The following is a 9,171-nucleotide window of genomic DNA, read 5'->3' on the forward strand; positions in this document are numbered from 1 at the left end:
AAATTTGATTGATTTTCTTGGCAGGACGTCTTGTCCAGGGATCCTTTACTTGTGGGCGTCCCCAAGCACATTGAGGGTTTCCTGGGGGGACAGGTGGGTCTGTGTGTGTGTGGGGGGGTGGTATCCTCAGGAGCAGGTATGGGTGGCCTTCCCCAGACCGACAGATGGATTGGAGGTTCTCTGAGCGGAAGCTCACAGGAGGCCTTCCCCTCTGGGTGAGCTGAGGCTGTGGATCTTCTCCCCTGCCCTGCCCTCATTCTAGCCCGTCACCTCCCAGTGGCCACTCAGGGTGGTGCTCCTCGGTCCCTGATAGCATTGAAGATTTATTCTGACCCAGTTTCCTAGCTGTGGGGCACGGAATCAGGGCTGCCAGGCTTCCTTCTGAGTCATTCCTGCTGGGAGCCACCAGCAGTGTCCAGCCCACCTCTGTCTGTCCTGCTTTTCTTTTCCACCCCTGAGTGCCGTGGCTTTTCCTTGAGCAGGCCCTCTTCATGGCATTCCACATGGAAATGCTTGGCCAGAGGAGGCTTTGCTACCTGCTCAGTGTGATCCAGGCCTTGGGTGAGGGTCCTTCCAGCAAGTGTGGAAACAGACCCTAGATTCAAACATAGGTGGGTCATCTCTAAGCCCCTCGGGAGCCAAAAGGAACAGGATTGACCTGCTTCTAGTCCCCCAGAAGCTGCTCTGGGCTTTTCCCCACCGGGGTCCTCATAACAGCTGTTTCCACCTCCCTTCCTCAATAATGCACAGGATTCGGTGCTCTGGAGTGTGCCTACAACTCCTAGGGCGTCGTGGGGCCTCCCTTGCTCATTTATTGTCCTTTACTGTTTCACTAAGCCACACCCCCATGCCCACCTACTGGTGACCCCCAGTTCTTGCCCCTCTGGGCTCTTCACTGCAAACCCTGTGTCTTGGCTCCTCCAAGTTGGGTGACCCAAACATGGGGACGATTGTTGAACTGGTCCCTGGCGCTTTATAGGCTCACCCTAAATCACAGGTTTTGAAAATTAAAAGCTCCAGAGTCAGGAGATCATGCCATTCATGCTTTTGGGGAAACTGGGACCTGAAGAGATTGGTGAGGATGGGGTCACAGGCACTAGGACAGTTAGCAGCAAGGACTTGGCCCCAGGGATGCTGGGGGGTCCTCTGGCTCGGTCGGTTCCCATGGAGAGGCCTCTTCCACACCCTCAGGACAAGCCCCTGGGTGGTGAGCCCCTTCCAGCCTCCTTCACTCACAGAGTGCTAAGTGGGTGTGGGGAGTGTGGGGTGGCAGGGCTGGAGGGTGGGGAGGCTGTGATTGTTTCCTTTGCTCTTAGCCAAGCCTTTAAAACATTTCAAGGAGGCAGAACAGTCCCTCTCACTGTGTGAGAAGGTGCTCCTTCCCCACCCTTGGGTGGCGCTTTCCTGGGCCAGCTGAGGGGGAGAAGGAGCTGTGCTTCTCACTTTGCCCTGCACTCCCGACCTCTCAGAGTCTTCTGGACACAAGACCCTTCCAGAAGACTCAGACATCCAGAAATGTAGTCCAAAACCCAGCCCTGGACAGGAAAAGGACCAGGGAACCCCAGATGGGACATGTCCAATAGGCTTTACGTCCCCTTCACACCAGCTCTGTGTGGAGCAGGGTGGTGCAGAGGAGGCTAAGGCCAACATCAGGACCACCAGCCCTGCCTGCAGGCTTTGGGAGGAGGCTTCCAGGGGTGTCCAACCTTTTTTCTTTTCTGCTGTACGTTACAAGAGTGAGAGTTTTCTTAGGCAATGGAGTAAATATACAAACAGTAACAAAAGCTGATCAGCAATAAAAAGTATATACTTTTGATGATATCCAACACCACAGATAAGCAAAAAAGTCCTCACAAAATCAGCATTTGCCCCACAGGGCTGCAGGTTGGACACACCTGCCTCAGGGCCAACTGCGCCCGTGAGCATTTCGCAGTCACCTGTTGTCCCGGGCCACTGCCCCTTCCCTCCTTTCAGAGCTGCCTTCTCCTGAAGTCGCCCTCTCTCTGAATTTGCTGTGATTCGTCCACTTCTCTCCTGTCTTGTCCTCTGACTCCAGGTCTTTATAGGAGTTTTCCTTCCAGCCCATCCCCCAGCTTGCCTGTTTTTCTCTGTCACAGTCTCTTTCCTCAACTTTCCCTCATGCTTCAATTCTGCCTGCCTCTTCCTCTTCACAAAATAAGCTCTGGCTCCTCCCACGGAGTCCCCCAGACCAGGCCACCCATTTCCCCCTGGACAATTCTGTGTCTTCTTTTCTGTCTTTCTAGTGCCCTCCTTCTCCCTCTCCCCCATCTTTCCCACCTCTACCCATTCACACCTCTCTCTCTCTGACAGGCTCCCTGAAGCCAGCCTCCCCTACCCCAGAACGCTGCCCAGCAACATCACTTACCTAGGACCACTGGCCAAAGGAGGCAGGACCATAAGCAGCTCAAGAGCAGCCAGGGGACCCCCCTCATGGCTCTAGCGAGAGTCCCTCCAGCTCCCCTGGGGAAGCTCTGCAGCACGGAAGCAGGGGTATGAGGAGCAGAGGTGAGCGGGAGACTGTCCCCACCAGCTGCTGGCGTAAAGCAGGTATATTTCCCTGAAGGGGCTGGAGGACCAAGGGAGGAGGACAAAAGAAGGCGGGGCCCCATGCCAATCATCCTTGCCCTGGCTTTTCTTTCCTCAATCTCCACTCCCCTTCCCCCACCAGGAAAGAAAATACTACTACACCCATTGCTCTGCCAAGGGCGAAGGGGAGGGTGTGAGGGGAATAGAAGTGGAACAGATGGGGAATGTGCAGGCCACCCCCTCCCTCTGCCTGGACACCTAGGCCCTGTCCTCCCTCCTAGGAGCGGCCCCTGTCTTGCCCCAACTTTGGGTTGCTGGAAAAAATGGGGGAGAAAGGGTCCCAGAGGGAATGACTTTGGGCCTGTATGAATAGGGGAGAGCGAGTAAAGAGACCCTAAGAAACACAGGGAGTGGGGAACAAGGTGAGGTGAGGGGTAGGAATAGAAATACACTGTGTGCCATCTTTTGGAAAGGGGCGGTGGGCTTAGAATATCTGCCCAGTGCCAGCACGTGGTAGATCCTCACCAGATGGTGGATTTCTTCTTTTGAGGACAGAGAGCACCAAGCAAAAGCCAGAGAGTCTGGGCAAGCAGCTTGAGGGATCTGGCCTGGGTAGAAGTGACCTCAGGGCTCAGGTCATCCTATTTTGACCTCTTAGGACTCACAGGCACAAGCAAGAAGGGAAATGGACCCCACACAGGGTGTGCCAAACAGGGTCCTAAAGGTGAGGGAGGGTAGGTGGTGTCACTCTACAAAGGAAAATAATAGGGACCCCCCACCCCTGCCACATGAACTCCTGTTCCTGCTTCCTCAAGACTTGGTTACGGAGTACGGGTGTCTGCAGAGTGACGGGTCCCAGGAAGGGGGCCTCAGGCTCTCAGACTCTGTGGAGCCCAGGATGAAGACTTGGCATTTCTGCGTACAATGAGCAGATAGCTGCACTGTGGTGCCATCACAGAGTGCCTTTGAAGCCCTGTTGACCACTGGCTTTCTGAAGCTAAAAGTCCAGTTATGGCCCAAGCACTAAAGCTGGACCCTGCTGCGATGAGGCAGGTTCTATAGAGAAGCAGCATGGTGCCCCATCAGTCCCCTCCACCGTGGTGTGGACAAGTAAGAAATGCATAAAGGTAAAGAGGGATTTGGGGAACCAGTACGGTGGCTCATGCCTGTAATCCCCGCACTCTGGGAGTCTGAGGCAGGTGGATTGCCTGAGTTCACAGGTCCGAGACCAGCCTGAGCTAGAGCGAGACCCTGTCTCTAAAAAAAATAGCTGTGCGTTGTGGTGCCTGTAGTCCCAGCCACTTGGGAGGCTGAGAAAGAGGATGGCTTGAGTCCAAGAGTCTGAGGTTGCTGTGAGCTATGATGCCACAGCACTCTACCAAGGACAACAAAGTGAGACTCTGTTTCAAAAAAAGGGGGGAGGGTTAGCTCGGCACCTGTGGCTCAAGCAGCTAAGGCACCAGCCACATATACCTGAGCTGGCGGTTTCGAATCCAGCCTGACCTGCAAAACAACAATGACAGCTACAACCAAAAAATAGCCGGGCACTGTGGCAGGTGCCTGTAGTCTCAGCTACTTGGGAGGCAGAGTCAGGAGAATCGCTTGAGCCCAGGAGTTGGAGGTTGCTGTGAGCTGTGATGCCATAGCACTCTACCCAGGGTAACAGCTTGAGGCTCTGTCTCAAAAAAAAAAAGGGGGTTGTTGGTGGTGGTGGTGGTTTGGGCACACCTGGACAGGGGAGCAAGGGGTACTGCTGAAGAGAATCTGCACAGCCACCAGGGCCCAGCTTGGCCTTCTGCATCGTTTTTGTCTGTCAGCTCTTGTTCCTGAGTTCTTCCTATTCCCTTTCTGCATGTTCTGTTCGGTGATGATCTCTGGACTGCAGCTTCCCAGCTTTGAAAGCGGTTCAGGTTAGACTAAAGTAGGACTTAGCCATCTTGTTGCCCTAACGCAGATAACTTCCCACTTTCCCACGCAAGGAAGGCCAGAGTACAGAGTATTCTTGGGAGGCTCTAATTGGACATTAGGACACTTGGGCTTGACCTTAGCTCTGTCCTTAAGGCTAGACATGACCTCTTTGAGCCTTGTTTTCCTTATCCATCTGTGAAATGGGGATAATATGCCTACCCAAAAGGCTGTGGGCTGCCTGAGCAATGAGATGTTTTCTAGACACACAGATGTGGCGGAGGGTGTCCGGCTCCTCATTTGACCCAGCCATCATCCCCGACATAGAAGCGTGTGAGGCAAGCCAGGGGAAGAGGACGAGTCTGGATGTGAATTTCCAGGTCTTCTACCTACAAAAGTTTTTCCTATGTCCCATTTGAGCTCTGCAACATTTCGACTAGGAGGAACCTAAGACCTGGGGAGTAAGATGGTGTGCAATTGTATTCATCTTCTCGCTGCCCACTGCGGCTCTCTTCTGTTTTCCTTTTGAGCCCAGCTCCTCTCAGCTTGCTGATTTTCCAGAGTTAGGATGCTTCTGGGTCTCTGAGATTAAAGGCCTCTCCCTTTATCTGGGGGCGGGGGGGAGGGAGAATTGCGAGATACCCATTTCTCCCTCCTCCTCTCCCAAGGCATCTGGTGGGGACAGAGGGGTGAGTAAGAGGGGAGGAAATGAGTGGGCCCACTGAGTTCTGCCTGGTGGAGCCCTCCTAGGCCTGCAAACCACTACGCTTGCCTAGTACTCACATAAGACATTTAGCAGCTGGTTTAAAGGTAAACTAGCTGACTTTTCTTTATTCTGCCTTGCTCAGCTTATTTCTTTATTTTCCCCTTTTTCTGGGGGTATTTTCCTTTGCTAAGAATGGGGTCTTCAGTCCCCTATCTGCTTGCACAGGGGCAAGAATCTGAAGTCAGGTATTTTTGTTTTGTTTCTTTTCTTTCCTGAGACGGGGCCTTGCTTCATCCCTCGGAGAGTGCAATGGCGTCATCATGGCTCACTGCAACCTCAAACTCCTAGCCTCAAGTGATTCTCCTGCCTCAGCCTCCTGAGCAGCTGGGACTACAGGCACTAGCCACCACACCTAGCCTTGAAGTCAGGTTTAAATTGATGTTCCAGAGACCACCGGCACCGCGCTCTAACGTGATCCTTCTCTGCTGGTTTAGACCCGGGTGCACTGAGATGCCGGCTTACCATTCTTCTCTCATGGACCTGACACCAAACTCATTGGAAATATGGCACTCTTACCTATCAGAAGTCAATTCAAAGGACCTGCCCCTAGAGAAACAAAAGATACAGATATTGTGGATGAAGCCATCTATTACTTGAAGGCCAATGTCTTCTTCAAAAACTATGAAATTAAGAATGAAGCTGATAGGACCTTGATATATATAACTCTCTACATTTCTGAGTGTCTAAAGAAACTCCAAAAGTGCAATTCCAAAAGCCAAGGCGAGAAAGAAATGTATACATTGGGAATCACTAATTTTCCCATTCCTGGAGAGCCTGGTTTTCCACTTAATGCAATTTATGCCAAACCTGCAAACAAACAGGAAGATGAAGTGATGAGAGCCTATTTACAACAGCTAAGGCAAGAGACTGGACTAAGACTTTGTGAGAAAGTTTTTGACCCTCAGAATGATAAACCCAGCAAGTGGTGGACTTGCTTTGTGAAGAGACAATTCATGAACAAGAGTCTGTGGGGACCTGGACAGTGAAAGAAGCCTGGGCAGCCACTATCTCCAGAGCCCTGGACAGCATTTTCTACAAGATGTACACAATCCTTTGCCTTTATTTCATAACATTTTATACAGAAGAGAGATGAGCATGTCTGTATTTGAACAGCTCTTGATCAAGATTTGGGTGGGGGAGGGAGGTGGGTTGTCAACAATGATTGAAATTTTCTGCAGTATTAAGCTGGTGCTTGATACAAGTAATAAAAAAATTTCTATCCAAAAAAAAAAATAATAATAAATAAATAAATAAATAAATAAATTGATGTTCCAAGGGGGCAAAAAGAGTTCAGTCTGGGCTTGACGTGTAAGTAAATTAGACCAAGAATAAGATTATGAGCTTTTCTCAGGAGAGGAACAGACTTGCCTTGAGCAGACAGCTGGGTTCAGGTAGTACAGTCAAGATCATCAAGGGAGATTTCTCTTCTAAGCTACCCAAAGCAAGAGTCTTAGTTTTGGGGGGGTTCCCTAAAATTGCTTACCTCCATTTCATTTATGCTTTCATAGAACCTCATTCTGCTAATAAAGTTAATTCTGGCCAGACTTAAAACATCTAGACTGAGATAGGGCAGGAAGTCGGAAGTTTATTGGCTCTATTTATTAAGTTTTGAATAAAAGGACTCACAACTGGAATGGCAGGCCTATGCTGTCCTCACAAGCCTGCGAGGGGACGTGTCACTATCTCCATCTCACTCGTGAGAACACTGAGGTTTCAGAAGATGGACAAGTGTTGCTATCATCAATGAGTCACAGGCCCGGCTGAGTGATTAACTGAAACTAGAAACTGTTAATTCCCTGATCACATTTTTCCTGAGTCACATATTAAGTCACAAAACTGGAGTGTGAGCTCAGGTCTGCCTGGTTCTGAAGAAAAAAAGGAATTTGAAACTTACTAAATGTAGAATATAAATGTCTTAACACAATAACTAAGAAAATGCCATGAAGGCTATGTTAACAAGTTTAATGAAAATATTTCAAATTGTATATAAAACCAGCACATTGTACCCCCTCCCAAAAAAGAAATTAACCTGGACTAGTGCTTACCTGTATGTGGCTTCCCTATGACAGGTGAGGCCCCATGAGATGGCCTTCAAGAGAGGACTTGCTATCTAGCTGCAAAGAGAGTGGTTAGTGGACAGCTTCCAGCTGTTGGCTTCTTTGGGGCAGGGCTTAGCTTTTAAGCTGAGATCATGTTCTTCTCTGGAAGACCCCTTGGCCAGTGACTGAACAAGGAGACATCACAGGGCCTGGCCATGTTCACCCTGTGGGACTGTAGGCAGTGTGCACCTCAGAGCACCCCACAGGGCAGGGACTTTGTGGTTTTGTCAGCTCCGCCATTCCTCCTGCCCAATCCTACCTCCTCCCTTTTCTTTTTTTCATTTTCTTTTTTTTCTATTTTAGAGACAGAGTCTCACTTTATCACCCTCAGTAGAGTGCTGTCGCGTCACAGCTCACAGCAACCTCCAACTCCTGGGCTTAGGCGATTCTCTTGCCTCAGCCTCCTGAGTAGCTGGGACTACAGGTGCCTGCCACAAAGCCTGGCTATTTTTTGTTGCACTTTGGCCAAGGCCAGGTTCGAACCTGCCACCCTCGGTATATGGGGCCGGTGCCCTACCCACTAAGCCACAGGCACTGCCCTCTCCTCCCTTTTCTTATGCAGGTGTTACTCCCCAGTAAACTTGCTCATTCCTTACTCCATTTGTCCCCTCTCCCAGCTTCATATATACAGCCTCCTCCCAGTTCAGCAAAGAGGCATGTGGGGCTGGTGGGCCTGGCACCCTGCTATGCACAGCCCCTCCTTGAGGAGCGTGGGGTAGGATCTACTTGTGAAGACAGGATGCTCACTCTACAAAAGACAAAGACCAAGGGGTTTAACATCTGTGGCCCCATGGACAGACCCTTGGCAAGGTGCATTGGGTGTTGGTGTCACTGCCAAGGAGGGAGCCGAGGTGACAAAGGGAAGCCCCATTCCTGAGGCTCTGGCCGTAGGCTACAGTGAAGGCAGGGGCCCTGGTGTTTGAGCCACACAAAGGCCACTGTCATTCTCCCAGGATTGGGTTTTTCAGCCCCTTTCCCTAAGAGCCTTGAGTATCTTCACTCCCATTAGCTCATTTCCCTTCTCATGTTACCTCGGGGACACGATGCCTGCCCTGCAGTGTCTTCTAGGCATGGCATCCCCATGGAGCAGGGGCCATCCTGGGTGCACAGGACAGCATGGGTGGGAAGTTTTGGTCTGAGGACCAGGCACCTAAATTCATTTCATTTCCTCAGCCTGAAGGGGAAGAAAACCAAGGCCAGGAAGTCAGCAACGTCACGAAATCAGAAACTCAGCATCCATGTCCCCAGATTTGCCTCCTCTGTCCTACCATTGAGCTTCCCTTTGTAAAACTTCAAAGAATAAAAGAATATCAACATAATTATAGAACTGGAAGAGATCTTGGCAGTCAGGAAGGCCAAAGGAAGAGCTGCAAGCCCATGGAGAAGTGGTGTCCCATTCACGCAGCTAAGTGGAAAATCCCATCCTTGAACCCAGGTTTCCAGGTTCCTTCTGCTTCTCTGCCTGCCTCCCATGTTTAATTAAGTGCACGCTGGGACTACAGGCACCTGCCATAACGCCCGGCTATTTTTGTTGTTGTTTAAGTTGCCCCAGACTGGGTTTGAACCTGCCAGCCTTGGTATATGTGGCTGGTGCCGCCGTAACCACTGTGCTACAGGTGCAAAGCCTTTATTTTATTTATTTATTTATTTATTTATTTTTGAGACAGAGTCTCACTCAGTCACCCAGGCTAGAGTGCACTGGTGTCATCATACCTCACAGCAACCTCAAATTCTTGGGCTCAAGGAATCCTCCTCCCTCAGCCTCCCAGAGTGCTGGGATTGTTGTGTGAGCTACTACTCCCAGCCTCAACCGAGAGCCCACAGAACCACAAGTCAAGGCCAAAATTTGCCTTG

General features: G+C 50.6%; 1 pseudogene across 1 annotated transcript; it reads left to right on the forward strand.

The window, feature by feature from the left end:
* The first annotated feature begins 5,653 nt into the window (after positions 1-5,653).
* On the forward strand, positions 5,654-6,437 carry LOC128567920 (actin-related protein 2/3 complex subunit 3-like; annotated as a pseudogene). The gene has a single exon (XR_008374955.1). The product of XR_008374955.1 is annotated as an actin-related protein 2/3 complex subunit 3-like (transcript).
* Positions 6,438-9,171: the final 2,734 nt, after the last annotated feature.

Source organism: Nycticebus coucang, chromosome 16 (genome assembly GCF_027406575.1).
Source record: "Nycticebus coucang isolate mNycCou1 chromosome 16, mNycCou1.pri, whole genome shotgun sequence".
In the NCBI taxonomy this organism is placed as follows: Eukaryota; Metazoa; Chordata; class Mammalia; order Primates; family Lorisidae; genus Nycticebus; species Nycticebus coucang.